Source organism: Moschus berezovskii, chromosome 6 (assembly GCF_049115385.1).
Source record: "Moschus berezovskii isolate FMDL1 chromosome 6, NW_MosBer_1.0, whole genome shotgun sequence".
NCBI classification, from domain to species: domain Eukaryota; kingdom Metazoa; phylum Chordata; class Mammalia; order Artiodactyla; family Moschidae; genus Moschus; species Moschus berezovskii.
The window spans coordinates 12,705,521-12,724,950 of NC_142465.1; the positions used below are offsets into that span (position 1 = coordinate 12,705,521).

At 42.7% G+C, this 19,430-nt stretch overlaps 1 protein-coding gene and 1 long non-coding RNA gene across 3 annotated transcripts in view; one reads left to right on the forward strand and one right to left on the reverse strand.

Annotated features, from left to right (window-relative positions):
- SYT1 (synaptotagmin 1) overlaps window positions 1-19,430 on the forward strand; it is a 234,131-nt gene that overhangs the window by 186,151 nt on the left and 28,550 nt on the right. The gene's annotated exons all lie outside the window — the stretch shown is intronic.
- On the reverse strand, window positions 2,538-11,713 carry LOC129536814 (uncharacterized). Its single transcript, XR_008681874.1, has 3 exons — window positions 11,613-11,713; window positions 8,353-8,472; window positions 2,538-3,077 (listed from the first exon to the last, which is right to left on the reverse strand). It is a non-coding gene; the product is annotated as an uncharacterized LOC129536814 (long non-coding RNA).

The window sequence follows — 19,430 nt, forward strand, 5'->3', positions numbered from 1 at the left end:
AACCTAGATAACAACACTGCAAAGGGACTTCGCCTCTGAGTACAGATCTCACAGGGTAAAGGCAAAACTGTGGGGACTCAATAAAGCTAATTTATCAAATACAGGAGCAGTCTAATAGCCATCTGTCTGGTTGGAGGCCTCCATTGCCTAATGAAATTCCCATGAATGGCAGGCTAAATTATAATGGCTGATCTTCATAAAATTCATTCTACTCTCCTTCTTAAAAAATGAAACCCTAGAAATAGGACTGTGGTCACTTCTGAGCAAGAATCAAATTTATACTATGCTATGTGCAAATGTGCACACGCCTCAGTCATGTCCGACTCACTGACAACCTGGTGGACTGTAGCCCACCAGGCTCTTCGGTCCATGGGATTCTCCAGGCAAGAATACTGGAGTGGGTAAGCCATTCCCCTCTCCAGGAGATCTTCCTGACCCAGGGATCGAACCCACGTCTCCTGTGGCTCCTTCATTGCAGGCAGATTCTTTATTGCTGAGCCACCAGGGAATCCCATATTATGCTACTGCTGCTACTGCTGCTAAGTCGCTTCAGTCGTGTCCGACTCTGTGCGACCCCATAGACGGCAGCCCACCAGGCTCCGCCATCCCTGGGATTCTCCAGGCAAGAACACCGGAGCGGGTTGCCATTTCCTTCTCCAATGTGTGAAAGTGAAAAGCGAAAGCGAAGTCGCTCAGTCCTGTTCAACTAGTAGCGACCCCATGGACTGTAGCCCACCAGGCTCCTCTGTCCATGGGATTCTCCAGGCAACAGTACTGGAGTGACTTGCCATTGCCTCCTCCGATATTATGCTACACTTGGTCCCAAAACATACTCTATACCCCCATAGCATTCTCTGCAGATACTCTGGCCATGCCTCTCACCAGACCCTTTGAGAATCTACACTACAGCATCAGGAGCAAAAAGGCTGAATTCATCTGTGAGTTATTTCCAAGCCTCGGTGGATGGTGAGATGTACAACCAGAATCCACATAACTGATTCATCTGGAAAGGTCAGCTTCATCTGAGGCTCCTTTGATGACTGCTCCTGAAATCAGGAGCGGATCTGATTTTCTATTTTCCCTCACCTCTCTTGCACATGGCCGGCACAGACGTTTCTGGTGCAGTGATGGTTCATGCAAGACACTCAGAGTAGCTGCACCTCGCCGTCTTCCTTACCTCCACCTCTGACCACGTCTCCACCTCACAGACCTCTTCCTTCGGCTCCCTCTTTCTGCAAACAGTAGCCTTCACTCCCTTTATCCTGTTCTCACCACCTTCTAAAGCCGGCCACCAGAAGTCACGGCTTCCAGAACAGGTTGATTAGGGAACCTCAAAGGCATGGAGGAGTATTCCTGAGCCTCACCTGGAATCAGATGGGCCTGGGTATGACACGGATTTACAGCAAACGTGTGTTAGGGCATGTCTAGGTAAGCCCTCTGAACAGGAGATGGCAGCAGCAGCCAGGGTATCTGGGCATCCTTTCCCGTCCTCCTAACAAAGGGCATTCCATCCCCATCTCTCTGTCCATTCAGGGCATAGCTTTCCCTCACCAAAGCCAAGCTGTGGGCTCCAGTGACTGTTGAAGAACTAAAGATTGCTCAAATGGAAGGCTGGACAACCAAACAAACAAACTGGGGAGCTGTTACTAAGTCTCATTGCAAAGGAAAGGAGGAACCCCCAGAAGGCACCAACAACCCCTTAGGTTGGCATGAGTGGGAATTTGAGAAAAGACTTGAGATCTAGTGCAGTCTTACAGAGAATTCGGGCAAGTTATTTAGCAGAATTGATTCAACCTGTGCCCTCACGTGGCTTAAGGGAGTAAGGAGGTCCTCCTCGCAGACTTCACAAAGTGTCAAACGGGACAAGATCCAGGGAAATCTTGGAAACTGCGGCATGCTCTAATCCTACAAGGAAAGCTGTCCCTGTACCTTCAAGTGTTCTAGACCACTTTCTTCCCCCTCTGTTATTTCCTTTTTCTCATCCAGGTAATATGACCAGAGGCGATTTGACCATGGGTCTGTTACTTCTCTGATGATTATAATTTCCCAGGGAGCCCCAGCACACAGATTGCATTGTAATAGCTCTTAACTCTCTGCTTCATCCTGAGTCTACAATTTTGTTCTCACCCAGACTCCTGTTATCTGTTGTCTTGATTTATGACAGCTTCTGTTCTCTGATCTCCTCACTTCTTACACCTGCCTCCTTTCAAACTTCTGAAATGTGCCCGCAATGTCAAATTTCTCAGCGTACTAGCCCTACAGTCTCAGGTGTAATCACTACTGCCTTCATAAAGCAGGGAGTTCGTTCCACAATAGTCTGCTTAAGTCACTAGATAGTTGCTCAGCCCTCACTGTATTATCCCCATCCTGTCCCTCACCAGGATCCCAGAACCACCATGTTGTGGTTTGAAGCAGTTCTTAATTTGTCACATGTATTAATTAAAATTTATGTCCAATCAAGAATGTGACAGACCAAGGGCTGGGTGTAAGTTAGGGAGATACTACTTACCTCACAACCAGCTTCAATTGGAGTGAAAACAGTAGCCGGATAGTTTTCTGGTAACTTCCACATACTGATAGGCCCTTTCCAAAAGTTGGTAAAAGAAAAATCTAAACCTTAAAGTACTGCAGACTCAGTCTTGTATTAAGGTAGAAGATTTAGGAGGTGTGCAAACCACAACAGTTTTTGATGCAGTTAGCAAGACAGAGATACATTATTTCATCGTGCTACACTTGTGACCTAGAGTGTATTATATCCACAGTGAAATTAGACAGAACTAGACTCTGGTACTTGACTAGCCAAGAGGTACAGAAATTTCCAGCACAGCTTTATTAGTGAGTGGGATATAACAAGACCATAATCTAAAGCCAGTGCTCAGTTTTAGTATTTATTTTGCTGCCTTGATCATTTCTCTGCGCTCATTTGGCTTGAAGGCACAGACATTCCCTGTTGATTATCTCGACTTGGCAGTAGGGTTCTGCTACACATTTTGATTCCTAATATGGCAGCAGGAGAGGGTTTTGTATGAGTTCCAGCGAGTTTCTCTGGGCTTGTGGAATGCAGTGAGGAAAAATTCCTACAGAGATGAAAACATGAACATTTGCATTGATAAGGAGAAAAATGAAAGAAAAAGAGGATGTCTCTCTAAAAAATTTTTTCCCTTCTTTTCTACTCAGGCCACTTTCATTTCTAACAATGTCTTACACTTGGAGAATGGAAAGAATTAACTTTGTGATTTTTAATTGCCTATATTGTCATACCATTTCAAAAATCATTTTGAAATGCCTGAGTGTTTTTTATAGAAGTAGAACTGACAAAAGAAATTTTTCATCATCATCAAGGTTTAAATCCTTGAAGCACCCAATCACACTGTTCTCTAAATTGGCCACATAATAAAGAAATCTGGGAAAATAAGTTACAAATCCCCAAAAGAGAATAATAGATGACATCCATTGATGGTAGAAATTATACTGTTCCTCTTAAATTTTGTAACAATAAGACTTGATGCTAAAGAATCCATGGATTGTGTCAGAAGTCAATACAGTTTTTCTCTCAAACTCATAAGCTGGTTCAGAGAAATATTCATTTGGCAAAAATTCCTTTAACAATACATCCCAGATGATAAACTTTGTTAGTAATTGGCTCTTTTTCCTAAATGCATTTATTAAAAGCTTCTGTACTTGAAAAAGCCACATTTGCTCTGGTGTGAAAATGTCATTATTCTCATCATTATTAACATACATTTAATGTTTAACTCATATAATTAAGAATTATATTTGGCAGCTATTGCTATTATAATTGGCTGTATCAACCTTTGAGATCATGTCTAGATAGGCTTATCTGCTGCATCAAAAAAAAAAATCAACTAATGAGAGAGTCATCTAGAAATTCAACATGCTAGTGTAGATCCATCAAAAGTATGGTTTTAATGATGCTCCATATTTTTTCTTTTTCTGGACAACCAGTTGTAAGAAGGTAAAGGGTTCTGATCAGTTAGCAACAACCACAAACACAATTAGTCTATGTATTAGTTAGGCCCGGGCGCGGCAACAGATAACTGAAACCCCCCAACAGCAGGGGTTTATAGGAAGTAGAAATGTCTGACTCTATACTACGAAACAGGATGAAAGCCGGCAGTCCCGAGCTGACCCGATGTCTCCATGTGTCACAAGGAACCTGCAGCTGTCTTTCTCCTCTACCATCCTCTGCACGTGGCTTCCGTGTCACGGACCCCCGTGGCAGTGGCCACAGCCATGTGAGAAGGAAAAGGGGGAAGTAAAGGAAACCCAGGCCCTTCAGTGAAAATCCTTCAAGTCCCACATGGTATTTCCACTTACGCCTCAACGATCTGAATCTAGTCTTGACCACCTTACCTGCAAGGGAAGCTGGGAAAAGTAGCTTTTTATTCTGGCAGTGTGCCCACCTAAAATTTGGGGTTCTAAAACTGAGGACAAGGGGGGAAGTGGATACTGGAGCAGGCAACACACCGTATCCATCACAGACTCACAGGCTCCTTCACTCGCTATCATTGTCACAGTCACAGAAGGCGTAGCTTCTCCGTGAATATTCATATTGATTAATTTAATTAGAGGTAGGTTTTGTTTTTCACTAATGTAAATATAAATTATAACATTTTTGGAAAAGTAGATAATTAGAAAAAATTTAAACTATCTTGAATTTCACTACTCAAAAAGAATGGGGTTAATTTTTTAGTACATAACTCTAGGCCTATCTTTATGCACATCTATATACCTATATACTTTCCATTATAAAGTTGGAATATACAAAACATGCTAATTTTTAATCTACTTTTATTAACAACATGATTATTCTGCATCAGTAATATTTCAATGTTGTTTTAAATGACTATAGATTATTTCTTTATGTGATTTTTACCATAGTTTATTTAACCAACATCCAACTGTTAAATTCGGAGAAGACAATGGCAACCCACTCCAGTATTCTTGCCTGGAGAATCCCATGGACAGAGGAGCCTGGTGGGCTACAGTCCACGGGGTCGCAAAGAGTCGGACATGACTGAGCGACTTCACTTCACTTCACTTCATACTCCCACTCGGAGAAGGCAATGGCAACCCACTCCAGTACTCTTGCCTGGAGAATCCCATGGACGGGGGAGCCTGGTAGGCTGCAGTCCATGGGGTCGCGAAGAGTCGGACACAACTGAGCGACTTCACTTTCACTTTTCACTTTCATGCATTGGAGAAGGAAATGGCAACCCACTCCAGTGTTCTTGCCTGGAGAATCCCAGGGACGGGGGAGCCTGATGGGCTGCCGTCTATGGGGTCGCACAGAGTTGGACACGACTGAAGCGACTTAGCAGCAGCAGCAGCAACTGTTAAATTCTTTAGTCATTTCAAATTTTTCTGTATTATAAGCCACACTGCAATTAATAGGACTTCCCTCATAGTTCAATTGGTAAAGAATCCGCCTGCAGTGCAGGAGACACAAGTTCAATTCCTGGGTTGGAAAGATCCCCTGGAGAAGGAAATGACAAGTCACTCCAATATCCTTGCCTGGGAAATCCCATGGCCAGAGCAGCTTGGCAGGCTAAAGTCCATGGGGTGGCAAGAATCAGACACAACTTAGTGACTAAACCACCACAATTATTATCTTTGTAACTACATCTTTTCTCATATCCTCAGTTACATCCAAAATATACCTTAGAAGGTGTATTTTCCGATCAAAGATATGCATATCTTAAGACTCTGGCATGCCAAATTCCCCTTTAGAAAGAGTATTAATATTTACATTGTTATTGCCCTCCCGTCCTAGTAGATGATTGTACAGTTTGACCAACAATGACCATTATATAATTTTTTTAAGTCTTTGCCAATCTGATAGAACCAACTTAGGAGTCTCATTTTTATTTGGATTACCATTGTATTGGAACATTTCCCCCTGCCTTAGATGTAGGCTTCATTACTGTGAAAAGATAGGACATGAGAGAAAGAGGTTTGTGAACTCAAATATGGAAATACTAACCTTGGTCTGAAAGGAACGAGACCGTAGCTGTTGATGAGTCACGTATGCTTATGAACAGCGACATGAGAGAGGCTTCCTTCCATTTCGGTGGCACTCAGTGAAGATGCCACCTGACCACTTCAGGTAGGGTACCTCAGTTTGTTTTCCCGTTGTTTAAGAAAGAAGCCACCCTGATCTTGGTTCATTTTGCCTTGATCTTGATAGACAATCTTTCCGATATAACTTGTGAGTTTTCTCCTAGCCGAGTCATTCCCTTGAGTTGACTATTAAGCTCTTGTCTCAGTGGAGAGGCAGGTAAAAATATTCAGAGGATCTCCAATTTAATTCAAGTAATCAGCAGACCACAAGATCTATCTGCTAATTATTTTCATGCCAAATACTTTCTGATCTAAATTTGTAACTGAGCTGCCGCGTCTTTATGACTTTAAGTATCTGATGGCCTGCGGCATTTCACTACCTCAAAAGCCAGGGCGATATAAGTAGCCAGATAAAAACATGCCAGTTTGACTGACATGTTGGTGTCATTTCCTGATGTTTGCTAAGCAGAGAACTTCACATATCTTAGACACAAACTCTCTGTGAATGGGACTGAGGGACTTTCTTGCTTGTGTGTTACCTACATTATTCTGGCACAGTTTATCTCTGCAGCTTTTTAATCCTCTCTTTGTGTCTAGAAGCCAGTTAGTAAATCAAGAGTTAATATAAGAGATCATTTGAGCACCATAGGAGGATTCCCAATTAGACCACAAGGACAAAACTTCAGTCGCATGCCTGAATACTAAGGTGCAACTAAAACTAGGAGGAATAAAAATAAACTTCATCTTCAACCAGCAGAGCCAAAAATTAAACACTGAACCACAACCACCTCTTTTTCTCTGTGAGCCTAACAATTCTCCTCCATACATGTAAGGAAAACGAACACTCGTTTTTGTTCACAATTTAGGCTAGATCTTGTACAGTGACTCATACGGAGCACACCCCAGTGAAAATGTAGCAGGCAATAACACTACGAACCCACCAGACTGTAAGAGGCAGTGGCGGTTGCCCATCCTCCCAACTGTCTCACTGGAGTCTTTTCCCTCCTTCTATGGAAGAAGCTATTTAGATTTAAGCATCATTAAGCAAAATGCAAAGGAAGGAGAAAATGAATATGGGTTAATTGCACTCTGGATGCCACTGAACCGCAGTTGGGATAAATTATTATCGTAGTACAAAACACACTGTGCATTCCAGGAAGACAAATAACTTGGTGAAGCTGGAGTATGGGTATGTAGCAGAACATGGCTGCAGATGAGGATTCTGAGTGAGTGTGTGTGTGGGTGTGTGTGCATGTGTGAGTGTGTGTGTGTGCACGTGTGAGAGTGTGTGTGTGTGAGAGTGTGTGAGAGTGTGTGTGTGAGAGTGTGTGTGTGTGCATGTGTGAGTGTGTGTGTGTGCACGTGTGAGAGTGTGTGTGTGTGAGAGTGTGTGTGTGTGAGAGTGTGTGTGTGTGAGAGTGTGTGTGAGTGTGTGTGTGTGTGTGTGTGAGAGTGTGTGTGTGTGAGAGTGTGTGTGTGTGAGAGTGTGTGTGTGTGAGAGTGTGTGTGTGTGTGTGTGTGAGTGTGTGTGTGTGCACGTGTGAGAGTGTGCGTGTGTGAGAGTGTGTGTGTGTGAGAGTGTGTGTGTGTGAGAGTGTGTGTGTGAGTGTGTGTGTGTGTGTGTGTGTGTGTGAGAGTGTGTGTGTGTGAGAGTGTGTGTGTGTGAGTGTGTGTGTGTGAGTGTGTGTGTGTGAGTGTGTGTGTGTGTGTGAGAGTGTGTGAGAGTGTGTGTGTGAGAGTGTGTGTGAGTGTGTGTGTGCATGTGTGAGAGTGTGTGTGTGCACGTGTGAGAGTGTGTGTGTGAGTGTGTGTGTGTGAGAGTGTGAGTGTGTGTGTGTGCATGTGTGAGTGTGTGTGTGCACGTGTGAGTGTGTGTGTGCATGTGTGAGTGTGTGTGTGCACGTGTGAGAGTGTGTGTGTGTGTGAGTGTGTGTGTGTGTGAGTGTGAGAGTGTGTGTGTGAGAGTGTGTGTGAGTGTGTGTGCGTGCATGTGTGAGTGTGTGTGTGCACGTGTGAGTGTGTGTGTGTGCACGTGTGAGAGTGTGTGTGTGTGAGTGTGTGTGTGTGTGTGTGAGTGTGAGAGTGTGTGTGTGTGTGTGTGTGAGTGTGCTGACAGGCTGAGAACACATACTTCATGCTGAGAGGTCAGGACTGTGTCCCGAATCGAGACTCTCCCAGGACGTCTGTGTCTACTGTGCAGGAATGTCCCACTATATGCAGTTTGGCACGTGCTGTGTGACCGTCTCCCTTCACCACACAAAGAAGCCCTACCTGCAAAACCGGCACAGAAGTGAAACCTGCATTTGCTGTCAGTCAGTCTGCAGGCAACGGGGCACACTATGACGGGAGCAGCTGTAATTACGCTGAAGACCTCTTCCTGCCATCAATGGCCTGGAAAGACAAGGAATGCTGTCAGCGTAAATAAAGGGCAGATAGACACCAACCCTAAAGCAACGAATGTTTTGTAATAGGAGTGAAAAGAAGACAGGAGCCAGTGCGGGCTACGAGAATCACAGGAGACTTCTCGGAAGAAGTGATGTTCGCTACCCCTGCCAGGCTTAAGGCAAAACCTTTAGGGTCCTAAAGAATCAAGTGGAAGTTGGACTGTAGGGGAACCATTTCTTCAGTAGGGATACAGTGATGGGCAATACGCACACACCTCTGATGTCTCGACCACCACAGGAAACCAGGGACTATGTTTATCTGTGGCGTCTGGTTAGGGTATCTGCTCACAAAGGACTTAGATAACTGCCCTTTTCCCATGGCCTTTCCCAGTCTTTCATTTTATGTACTTGTGTATATAAAATTGTTTGTTTAAATTCATTTTTTAATTTATAAAAGTAATGTGTTCATGAAAAAGCAGTAAAAACAGACCAGAAGTGTAAAGTCCCTCTCCAACCCCATAGCCAACCCTTCTAACCAGAGATAACCACTGTTTCAGGTAAATCCTTCCAGAAATTTTCCATGTGCATATATGCATAGATTCTATACTTTGTATAAATATCATCATACATTTTTTACTTTTTAAAATGTAATTATAGTTATATCTTTATAATATGGATTTAGAAGGAATTGTCAAAGGCAGTCTGGCTGACAAAAGGTCTGGAAGCTCTGTTGTAATCCACTTTAGATAAAATGGAACATCAAGGGCCCATATCTAAGAAAGGGGAGTGCTGTAAAGTAGGGAACAGTAAAGCCCCACCAAGAAATCCCTTGGCTTTACCACTTAGGTGTCTCTGCATAAGCACAGAGCAATCGCCTACCATTTTAGTGTGTGAATGGACAGCAATTTTTAAATCATTCTCTAGTAGTAGATACATAGCGATTGTATGTAGTGCTTTTGCCTTCACAAACAATATTATTTTGAATCTCCTTATACATGTACCTTTGAATATTTGGGCTTCCCAGGTGGTACAGTGGTAAAGAACCTAACCGCCAATGCAAGAGATGCAGGTTCGACCCCTGGGTCGGGAAGATTCCCTGGAGGAGGAAATGGCAAAGTACTGAAACTCTTCCAATATCTTTCTGGGATAATCCCATGGACGGAGGAGCCGGGAAGGCCACAGTCCCTGGGGTTGCGAAGAGTCGGACAGGACTGAGCACGTATATATATCTTGGATACTTAGGCAAGAGAATTTACAGCCTAAAAATTCCAAGCAGAATCCCTGAGTGGAAGGGAGTGTGCATTTGAAACGCTGATAAAATGTTGCCAAGCTGCCCTCCCCAGTCAATGGAAGAGACAATCTGGACATTTTAGGATTTCTTTGTAGAAAGTGCTGAGCTTTGCTACCATAGAACTCATTCTGCAAGCCTCAGCCTATTTGCAATCAGGATCCCAGCCATGCATGCAATTCAGCTTTCTCTGAACTTTTGAGGTCTCCAGGCAGTTTGCATAAGTAGTGCAACTACATTGGAATGGTAGAGCCATTGACACTACAAATCATTTGTGTTTTAGTTTCCTGGAGGGTAAATAGATATTAAAGGATTTCCATTCCAAACCTAGGGAATATTCTGTTGAGAAAGCACACTAATGAGAAGAAGGGGACTGTGAAGGTCAGATCTGAGCTGCTGTTGTCAGAAAGACAGACAGAAAGAAACAAAGCAAAGAGGCGAGGTCAGGAAATTGAAGAAGTGGTCCCATGGCCACTCTGGTCCCCTGAAAGAGAAGGTTTGGCAGACATTTGCCTGAAAGAGGAGACAGCAGCAAGGCTGAGGGCAAAGACAAAAGGTCAACTCCTTTGCTATTTTCCTGTCATGTTCAAATACTGGGTTGGCCAAAAAGTTTGTTCACGTTTTCCCATATCATCATACAGAGAAACTCAAAGAACTTTTTGGCCAACCCAATACTGCTCAGAAACATATACAGTCATTGTCATTACCATTTGATGTTTATATATGTGAATCCTCTTCTAAATAGATTTGAGGTTTTACATTCATGCTTTTGTGATAAGATAACAGATAACCACATTTTCAAAGGTATAAAAAATTATATTGCATTGGTAATTTAGTTTCATGCTTTGTCAAATATCTTTTTTTTAATGCAGTTAATAATACACTAAGCCTCCTCATATACCATTAGTGTTATTGACTAAAAGGTAAAAATGGAAGTAAAAAGACTGAATTCAATTTTTTTTTTTTGCTAAGAGAATGAATAAAAAACAATCATCCTCATTAATATTTCAAATAACAGACAACTGGAAATTTATTTCTGCTCTTATAAGTTTGGGACTAACAAATTCTTTTACAAATGTGCTACTGATAAACGGAGGTAGAAAAGGTATAATATGCCCTAGAAAATAATTACACCTTCAGTGAAATGTGAAAAGAATAGCTCTTTTGTGGCCAGTAATAAAACCATACTTTGTAGTCATAAACAACAAAAATACAACAAAAATCTGGAGATATATGTGTGCGTGTGTGTACGTATTTTCTGTGCTTTGTTTCCTGTGAAATTGTACAACAGCAATGCATTTTTAAGTTCATCTAAATTATAAACTGTGCATCAATTATCAGTCATCAAAAGTGTCCATTTAATACAATTTGAAGCAGCACAAGAAAAATTGAACAACAGACCTTTTCATTTGGTCTTATGTGCTTCTACGATTCATCACGGATACCTGTGTTTTCCTCCTAATCCTGTTTTCTTGATTTTTACTTTGATTTAGGATCAGGTATTTGAAGGTTTTGATTTGAGGTTTGTTTATGTATTGGTTTTTCTTTTTCCAGTGATATACAACATATTTCTAAAAGGCTTTTCAAGGAAACAGCAGTTGTTGGTGGTGATAAGTCCTATTGCTCAGACTTCTCAGATAATCCGCCCACCTCCATCTTTTCCCCCCGGGGCTGCCCAGGTTCAGGGCTCACCACTTCTCTGTGATGGGAATAGCCTCCCAAACCCGGGGCCCCTGGGCTCCTGCCCTGACCTTTCGATCCTCCCCACCCCTGCCAGTAGTGTCTTCCTAAACCAAAAATCTCACTGTGCCACCCTCCTGCTGAAAATCCTTAATTGGCTTTAATTAGCCTCTCACCACCTTCGGGATGAAATCCAAATTCCTGAGAAAACTCCACAAGCCCCTTCGTGGCCAGGCCCGGGCCTGCCTCTCCAGATGCCAGCACTTGCTCCCCGCTCACCGTCTGCCCCAGCCGAGCCGGCCCACACCCTTTCACAGGTGGGGGAAGCGCTGGGTGGCGGCACCCTCACATGCTCCAGCCTCCAGCCTGGAGAACTGGTATTTCGTCCTCCAAAATGGTGCTTCTCGGGCCTTCTTGCCCATCTGAATCTCCTGGGGACCTTGTTAAAATAAGATTCTGCTTCTGCAGGTCTTCTGCTGCAAAGTCCTCAGCAAACAGGGTGGGGCCTGAGGTTCTGCATTTTTATCAAGTTCTCAGGTCACAACGAGGCTGCTCAAAATCCAAGCTGACAACAAGGCTCTAAAAACATTAGCCATCCCTCCCTCTGCAGAAAAACTCCTCCCCTCCAGAGTTGGTCTGCATGGCGCTCCCTCTGTCTTCACTTTACATCCTGAGTATAGAACATGTAAGACCTTCCACGTCTCATGCTACCGTAATTACTTGGTTACGTGTCTACGGGATAGGCCAGCAGTGACCATCCCAACCACGGTAACCAGTGGCCCAGAAAGTTGCTCAATGGTCTATCAGGACCACAAACATAACAACTGAAGCACAGCAGTCCTCAATGCTGGATGAATGTAAGAATAATGGGGAAGTGACAGCTCTAAAACGTGAGCACCAAAGGCACCAGCCCAAACCAACCAATCAAGAATCTCTGGGAGTGGGCCCAAGGAATCAGTAGTTTTCCAAACTCTCCAGTGATTAAAATGTGAAGCCAGTGTTGACAGCCACAGACAGAGGATGTCAGCTGATTGGATGCTTGAAATGCCCTACAGGGGCCTCCAAATGGAACCTCTAGCCTCACCTTAAGCATCCAACTAACTGACCTCTGAGTCTTATGCGTTATAGCCAAACACAAGCAATCCAGGATGTTTCACCTTCTTCCTCATGCAGCAGGCTCTCACAGTGCTAAAACTGAGGATGTCTTTATTTCCACCCACATCACTCAGTGTTCATCAAGTTGAGAGAGAAGGAAGGAAACTGACGTCATTTGGAACACACAGTTCCAAATCCACCAAATTCCCTTTTTCCTAAGTCTGCACAGCCTGCCTTGCTTTCCTTCTCCTCTACCTGCACCCTCTCTGCATGAACCCCTCAGCCATGATGGTGAGCTCACGCCATCTGGGGGGGTCAGATGGGAACCTGATTGACGGGCAAGTCAGGCAGGGTCACACGGGTTGCATCTGAAGGTAACACGGGGCATCTCAAGGTGGTGGGATTCAGTTTCCTTTGGATTCAGCCAGCACAGACTGGCTCAGTATTGGCAGTCATGCTACCAAGTGTGAAAGGGCCCTCACGGCAGGGACTTCAGACATTTTAGTTATATCTGGATCAGAGCTCCTCAGCTGTTTTTAATGAAATATTTCAGGCCTTACAATGTTAAGTATAATATAATGAATACTTATATACCCAGGACACAAGAGAAACCAAGCTTAGCACATATAGTCGGCCCACCTTGGGCACTCTTTCCTATCCTTTTGCTCCCATTCTGTCCTCAGAGGTAACTCTTAATCAAGTTTCTTAACTTTGATGTTTGTGATTCTCAGCCTAGTTTCATGTTTTACGTTCATTATTCTTAAGGATGTTTTTGTTACACATACAGTTTTGGTTTTGCATGTCTTCAGTTATATAAATAACATCATACTCTATGAATTTTATGTGTTTTCAAACTTTATATATATAAACGGTATCATATTATGTGGGCTTCCCTGGTGGCTCAGATGGTAAAGAATCTGCCTGCAATGCGGGAGACCGGGGTTGCGTCCCTGGGTCGGGAAGATCCCTTGGAGAAGGGAATGGCTACCCACTCCAGTATTCTTGCCTGGAGAATTCCATGGACAGAGGAGCTTGGTGGTTGGTCTACAGTCCATAGGGTCACAAAGAGTCAGACACGACAGAGAGACTAATACACTCACATGTCATATTATGTATCCTTATGCAGGAATGTATCCAAATTATATTCTTGAGATGAATTCATATTGATTAATGTAAACTTGCTACCTTTAAATTGCTGTAAAGCATTCCATGGTAGGAGTATACTCCTATTAAGGTTTACATTGTGTTTACATTGTGCATGAGCATCTGGGTTGTTTCCAATTTCTTACTGTCACAAATAGTGCAACAGGGATGTCTCCTGATACAAAAATGGACGAACATCTCTAGGATGTTCATGTAAGAGTGAGATTTCTGGGATATAGGGAATGTACATCTCCAACTTTTCTTCTTCTTCTTCTTCAGTCGCTCAGTCGTGTCCGACTCTCCGCGACCCCATGAATCACAGCACACCAGGCCTCCCTGTCCATCACCAACTCCCGGAGTTCACTCAAACTCATGTCCATCGAGCTGGTGATGCCATCCAGCCATCTCATTCTCTGTCGTCCCCGTCTCCTCCCACCCCCAATCCCTCCCAGCATCAGAGTCTTTTCCAGTGAGTCAACTCGTCGCATGAGGTGGCCAAAGTATTGCAGTTTCAGCTTTAGCATCAGTCCAACTTTTCTAGACGTTGCCAAATGACACCCCAACCAGAACACATTCTGTCAACACTGATTTTGTTTAACATTTTAACTGGTGTGTTATTCCCTAAATGTCCTGAAGGGGGCAGCATATCCTGATGATTCCTGTTGTTTCCGCTGCATTCCAGTTAATGGGTCCCTTCCTTCACTCCTTGAAATCCTTTGACCGTCTCTAAGTTAGTTACTCCTTAACCGGCTCTGTTATCTTCATCAGCTCCCTGGTGATATCTTACAAGTACAGACATATTTAACACTATCTGAAAGCCGAAAGCTCCCTCCCACCTTTCACTCCACATTCCGGCACCTATCTCTCTCCTAATAGGATGGGAGGGAAATAGAGACAACTCAGATTTGAATTTAAATACTTGTTCCAGTTCAAAGTGGCATAAGAGAGGATGTGAGCAGACAGCAAAGTCTTCTAACCATTCTCCAGCAGTCGTATATAACCTAATTAGAAGGCACTGCACACTGTCAGAAACTGTTTATGTAAACTGGAAAATTACCGAGAAGTAGGGAAAAGTATTGCAAAGCAGCGGTGGCTTTGTCTTTCTTCTGGAATAGAAGATGTGTACTCCTTTGCCTTATTAGTTACATCATTCTTAGTCCCAAAGGAAGAAAAAGAGTGTTCAGATTCAGTACACCTCCTCCACTGTCTCTCATTTGTACTGAGCTAGTCCTGCCACGTCCAGAGTTCCATAGTGGGAACACAGCCTTCAGAGATGCATTCCTTTCAACAAAGCAGATGTGAAATTGAGCTGTGCTTAAGGATTGAAAATGGCTTCTTTAGGAGAGAGTTTATTATTAGTACTTTCAAAGTGGTCCTACTGTCACCCCTCTGCTGGGAGTATTTTTTTCTTCCTGTACCTGGATTTTTAAATTTCAATAACTTAAAATGAATGAATGAATGATAAAATTGTATTACTGTTCTTAAGGAGGAAAGTAGGCAAATAAATATGATTTGCTTTGAATTGGCTACGGTTTTGAGTTATTAAATCTTTTCCCCCTCCATTATCATAGATCAAAATTTCTCCAAATGGGATCTCTTTCAGCAAGATGTTAATAGGTGTTCTGGGGAGTAAAATTTATGTCAGTAAAAACGTTGGGTTACAGAATGTTTTTTAAAGGAGAATCAGGTTTCTCTAATGAAATTTCTTAAAAGTCATTTATTTGCTGATGTGTATTATAAATCTCTGGGTTTGCCTGGTGGCTCAGATGGTAAAGAACCTGCCTGCAGTGTGGGGAAACCTGAGTTGGATCCCTGGGTTGGAAAGATACCCTGGAGAAAGGAATGGCTACCCACTCCAGTATTCTTGCCTGGAGAATTCCATGGACAGAGGGGCCTGGAGGGCTACAGTCCATGGAGTTGCAAAAAGTAGGACATGACTGACGACTAACACTCTCACACTTTATTATAAATCTCTAAGGCAAGACTGACAAAAGTCTCTGTGTTTCTAAGTGGTTTGACTACAGTTCCCTTTTTCATGAAACACCTGACAGGATTAGAATTCAGAAAACATACTTCGGAAGATGCAAGGATAGATATTCTAAGGTTGGCTACCCCATCATCCCAAATCACTGAAACTGTAAGTTCATGAGACCCAATTACCTGTTATCCTTGACTGACATTCTTTCATGATAGAATATGTCTTGACGTGTTGTTTGGCATACACATTGCTTCTGTGTTGAATGTATCGTGGAGATCTTTGAGGGCAGCCTAATTTTTGCTTCCTTGTCTGTGACTGTTTTTTTATCTGCTTCAATGCCTGAGGAATGTCTCTGTTCTTGAACTTCAGTTGTTCAACGTTAAACATTCTGTTATCAGTATGTCCGAGAATGTGGTATCCTCTTTCAGCCTGTGGGCTTGTCTTCAGTGATACTTCCTTGTATGATATTTGCAGATGCTTTTCCTGTTCCATTTATTGGAAGCTCTTTTTCAGGGATCCTCAATTATGTTAAGTGCTTTGGAACTCCAATCTATTCCCTTCTAATTCCTTTGCTCCCCTTGCATTTATCTATAAGCCTTTCTTCCAGGTCACTAATCTTTTTCACAGCCACGTTTATTGCATTCCTTGTTATATCATCTTTATTTATTGTGTATAATACTGTTTTTGTCCTCAACCTTTGTAATTCTGTAGCTTTCCTGTTGCTCTATCATCCCATCTTTGAGCTCATATTTTTCTGAGTGCATGTTCTCATTAACTTGATTCATAGCACAAAGCCCTTCTGAGGAATTCTGCTTTGTGCTTTGGGTTATGTTTTCTTTAAGAGTGGGGTTTTATCATTCCTCTGCACGCCAGGTTCCTTTCTCTTAAGGGTTGATTAGTTTTGTTTGTTTTTATTTGGGAGCGTTGCCTTAGCATGTCTGGATATTTACTGCAGTTTTGTTCCCCCTATCTTGTTCTATCCAGAGCTTCTCTTTGTTCTGATCTAGAGTACATGACTTCTCCTTGACTCCGTTTCCATGGACTCTGATTCATTTCCCCACTGAGCTGTGGTTTGAGAACTTAGTATTGAATACCACTCACTTTCCTATAGACTGAAGGGAAAGGGAGGCCCTGTGAAAGCCGTATGGCATCTCTGTGAATTAGAACTCCTGGATTCTCCTCTCTCCTCTGGAATTTGATAGGTGTTTTGAACCGTTTGAACCCCTCTCTACAATCAGGACTCATATCCACCCTGAAGGGGAACATTGGGATTTTTTTTTCCACAATCATTTGACACATTTTGATTATGTCTTCTCTGTCAGGCATTATTCTAATCCAGGCACTGGGAACAAGTGAGAGAAAAATTCCCTTTCTCGTGAGTTTATATACGTTGTGGTCTCTTGACTGATACAACGTGGTATCCAAAAGAACTTGCCCACTTCTGCCTAATAGCTATTTCCCCTACCCCTCAGTCAAAAGAGGAGAAAAAAGAAGAATTGTAATTCAGCTCGACTTTCTCTAGATTTGAGGTTAATAATGAAGGCTTACGATTCATTGAATTTGCCAATGAAGCTTCAGAGCGGCAGGGAGGTAGGTCAAGGTTAGGAGCTACCCTGCGTTGCTCCAGAATCTTTCTTTTCTTGGCCTGAATTTTGCATGCGTGTGTACACGCACATGTTTTGTCTTGTTTTCCGTGTCCATACTATTAGGTGGCACTCCTCTCCCTAATTTGGTAGCTGGTTTATTTAAGGGAGGATGAAACTAGTGTTTCTGAGAGTTGGCACTCACTTTCTAAAAACTATTTCTTTATTTTTGGCTGTGTTGGGTCTTAGCTGTGGCTCATGGGCCCAGCCACTCTGCAGCATGTAGGATATTAGTTCCCCTAACCAGTGATCGAACCTGCGTTCTCTGCACCACAAGGAAGATTCTTAACCACTGGACCACCAGAGAAATCCGTCCAGCATTCACTTTTTTAGTTGTGAGAGAAAGAAGGGATGATTCCATGCTCTGTTTTCACTCTATTGTATTCAGCTGGAGGCCTCAACTTTTTCTTTTTTACTCTAATTAAATACTTTACCCATGATCTGCAAATGTAAGATTACCATGAATAGCTCCTTCCTCATAATCATCCAAGTATTTTAAGGCTCAGATAAAAACAACATCAAGCTGAAGTGGTTTGGTTGGGTGGTGCGCCAGCTCCTCTTCGCTAAAAAACATTCAAGGACTTAAACTTGAGTACACTTCTAAGTTGTTAGTACACAACTGAGTTGGTTAGTCTTACCCCTGGACACTAAAAAATGGATTCCTTCATATCTAGGAAACACATTTGTCAGGAGAGTTCTTCAATTTCATGATACCTTATGCTCAAGATTTTTCTTGCACAATGCTGTAAGAGTCCAATCTCTCCTCTTAGTACATCAAATGCCTACACGAATAGTAGCAGACAGAGACAGGAAGTGAGGATAAACCTGTCTCTAGACTCCTCCTAAGATACGGGCCCTGGGTCAGCATGAGAAAACCCAAGTGTCTAAAGCTATCTATTTGCCAACCTAAATGAAGAAATACCCAAACGCTTGTGCCTTCTATTGTATACAGTGAGAGGCTGTGCATTACCTACAGATGTCTCCCAAATAAAACACTTAATTCAGACTATGAAGAAAATATTTGATAAATGCTGTACTTATAATGGAATTTGAATGGCACTAGATTGCATCTTCTTGTGTCACTACCATGCCTCTAATGTAATTTCCCCCAACCAGAAATGTAATTCTCAGCCAGTTGCCTTGAAAGCTGGTTACCTTGGAGATGATTATCAGTATTATGATGACCTATTTAGGGGAATTTCTGCAGTGCCAGAAAACAAATAACCACAGAGAGAGCCTTACAAAGGAATGATGCTCTTTTTCTGAAACTGCCTTTACAAACAAATGTGATATGATGTGGGTGTGTGTATGTGGTGTGGATTTATCTGTAACAAGGATTTGCGAAGGTGTTTTCTAAAGGAGATCAATCCTGGGTGTTCACTGGAAGGACTGATGCTAAAGCTGAAATTCCAATACTTTGACCACCTCATGCGAAGAGTTGACTCACTGGAAAAGACTCTGATGCTGGGAGGGATTGGGGGTGGGAGGAGACGGGGACGACGGAGAATGAGATGGCTGGATGGCATCACCGACTCGATGGATATGAGTTTGGGTGAACTCAGGGGGTTGGTGGTGGACAGGGAGGCCTGGCGTGCTGTGATTCATGGGGTCGCAAAGAGTCAGACACGACTGAGCGACTGAACTGAACTGATGTGGAATGACAGTTGTCCTTAAGCACTTTAAGAGCAAAGAAGGAAGTAATACCAGAAGCAGGAATAAGCATATAGACATCTTCCCGCTTGCTACAATTTGAAATGCATGGACATGCTTGTATTGATTTCTCTGCAGTGTTAACATAGCTTCCATTTGCCTAGTTTCTTTTTCTTGCTTGTGCTCTGTTTTTTGTGGATTTTCTAGGGGTGCTGGAGTGTGGCTGACAGCTGGTTGGTAAGGATTGATTTTTACAAACCAGTTTATTGACCATTAATACTTCCTGAATAAACTTGATAGCTGTTGTTTAGATTTGCTCAGAAATATGCCACAAAGTCCACGCTCTAAACTCTGTTTGGTTTCCCATTTTTCCATGAAACTAATGTTTGTGATTATAGACTTTTTAAGTTTAACTGTTTTTCATTAATCATTGCACTGTCCATTAATACTTCAGTTCAGTAGTTCAGTCGCTCAGTCATGTCCGACTT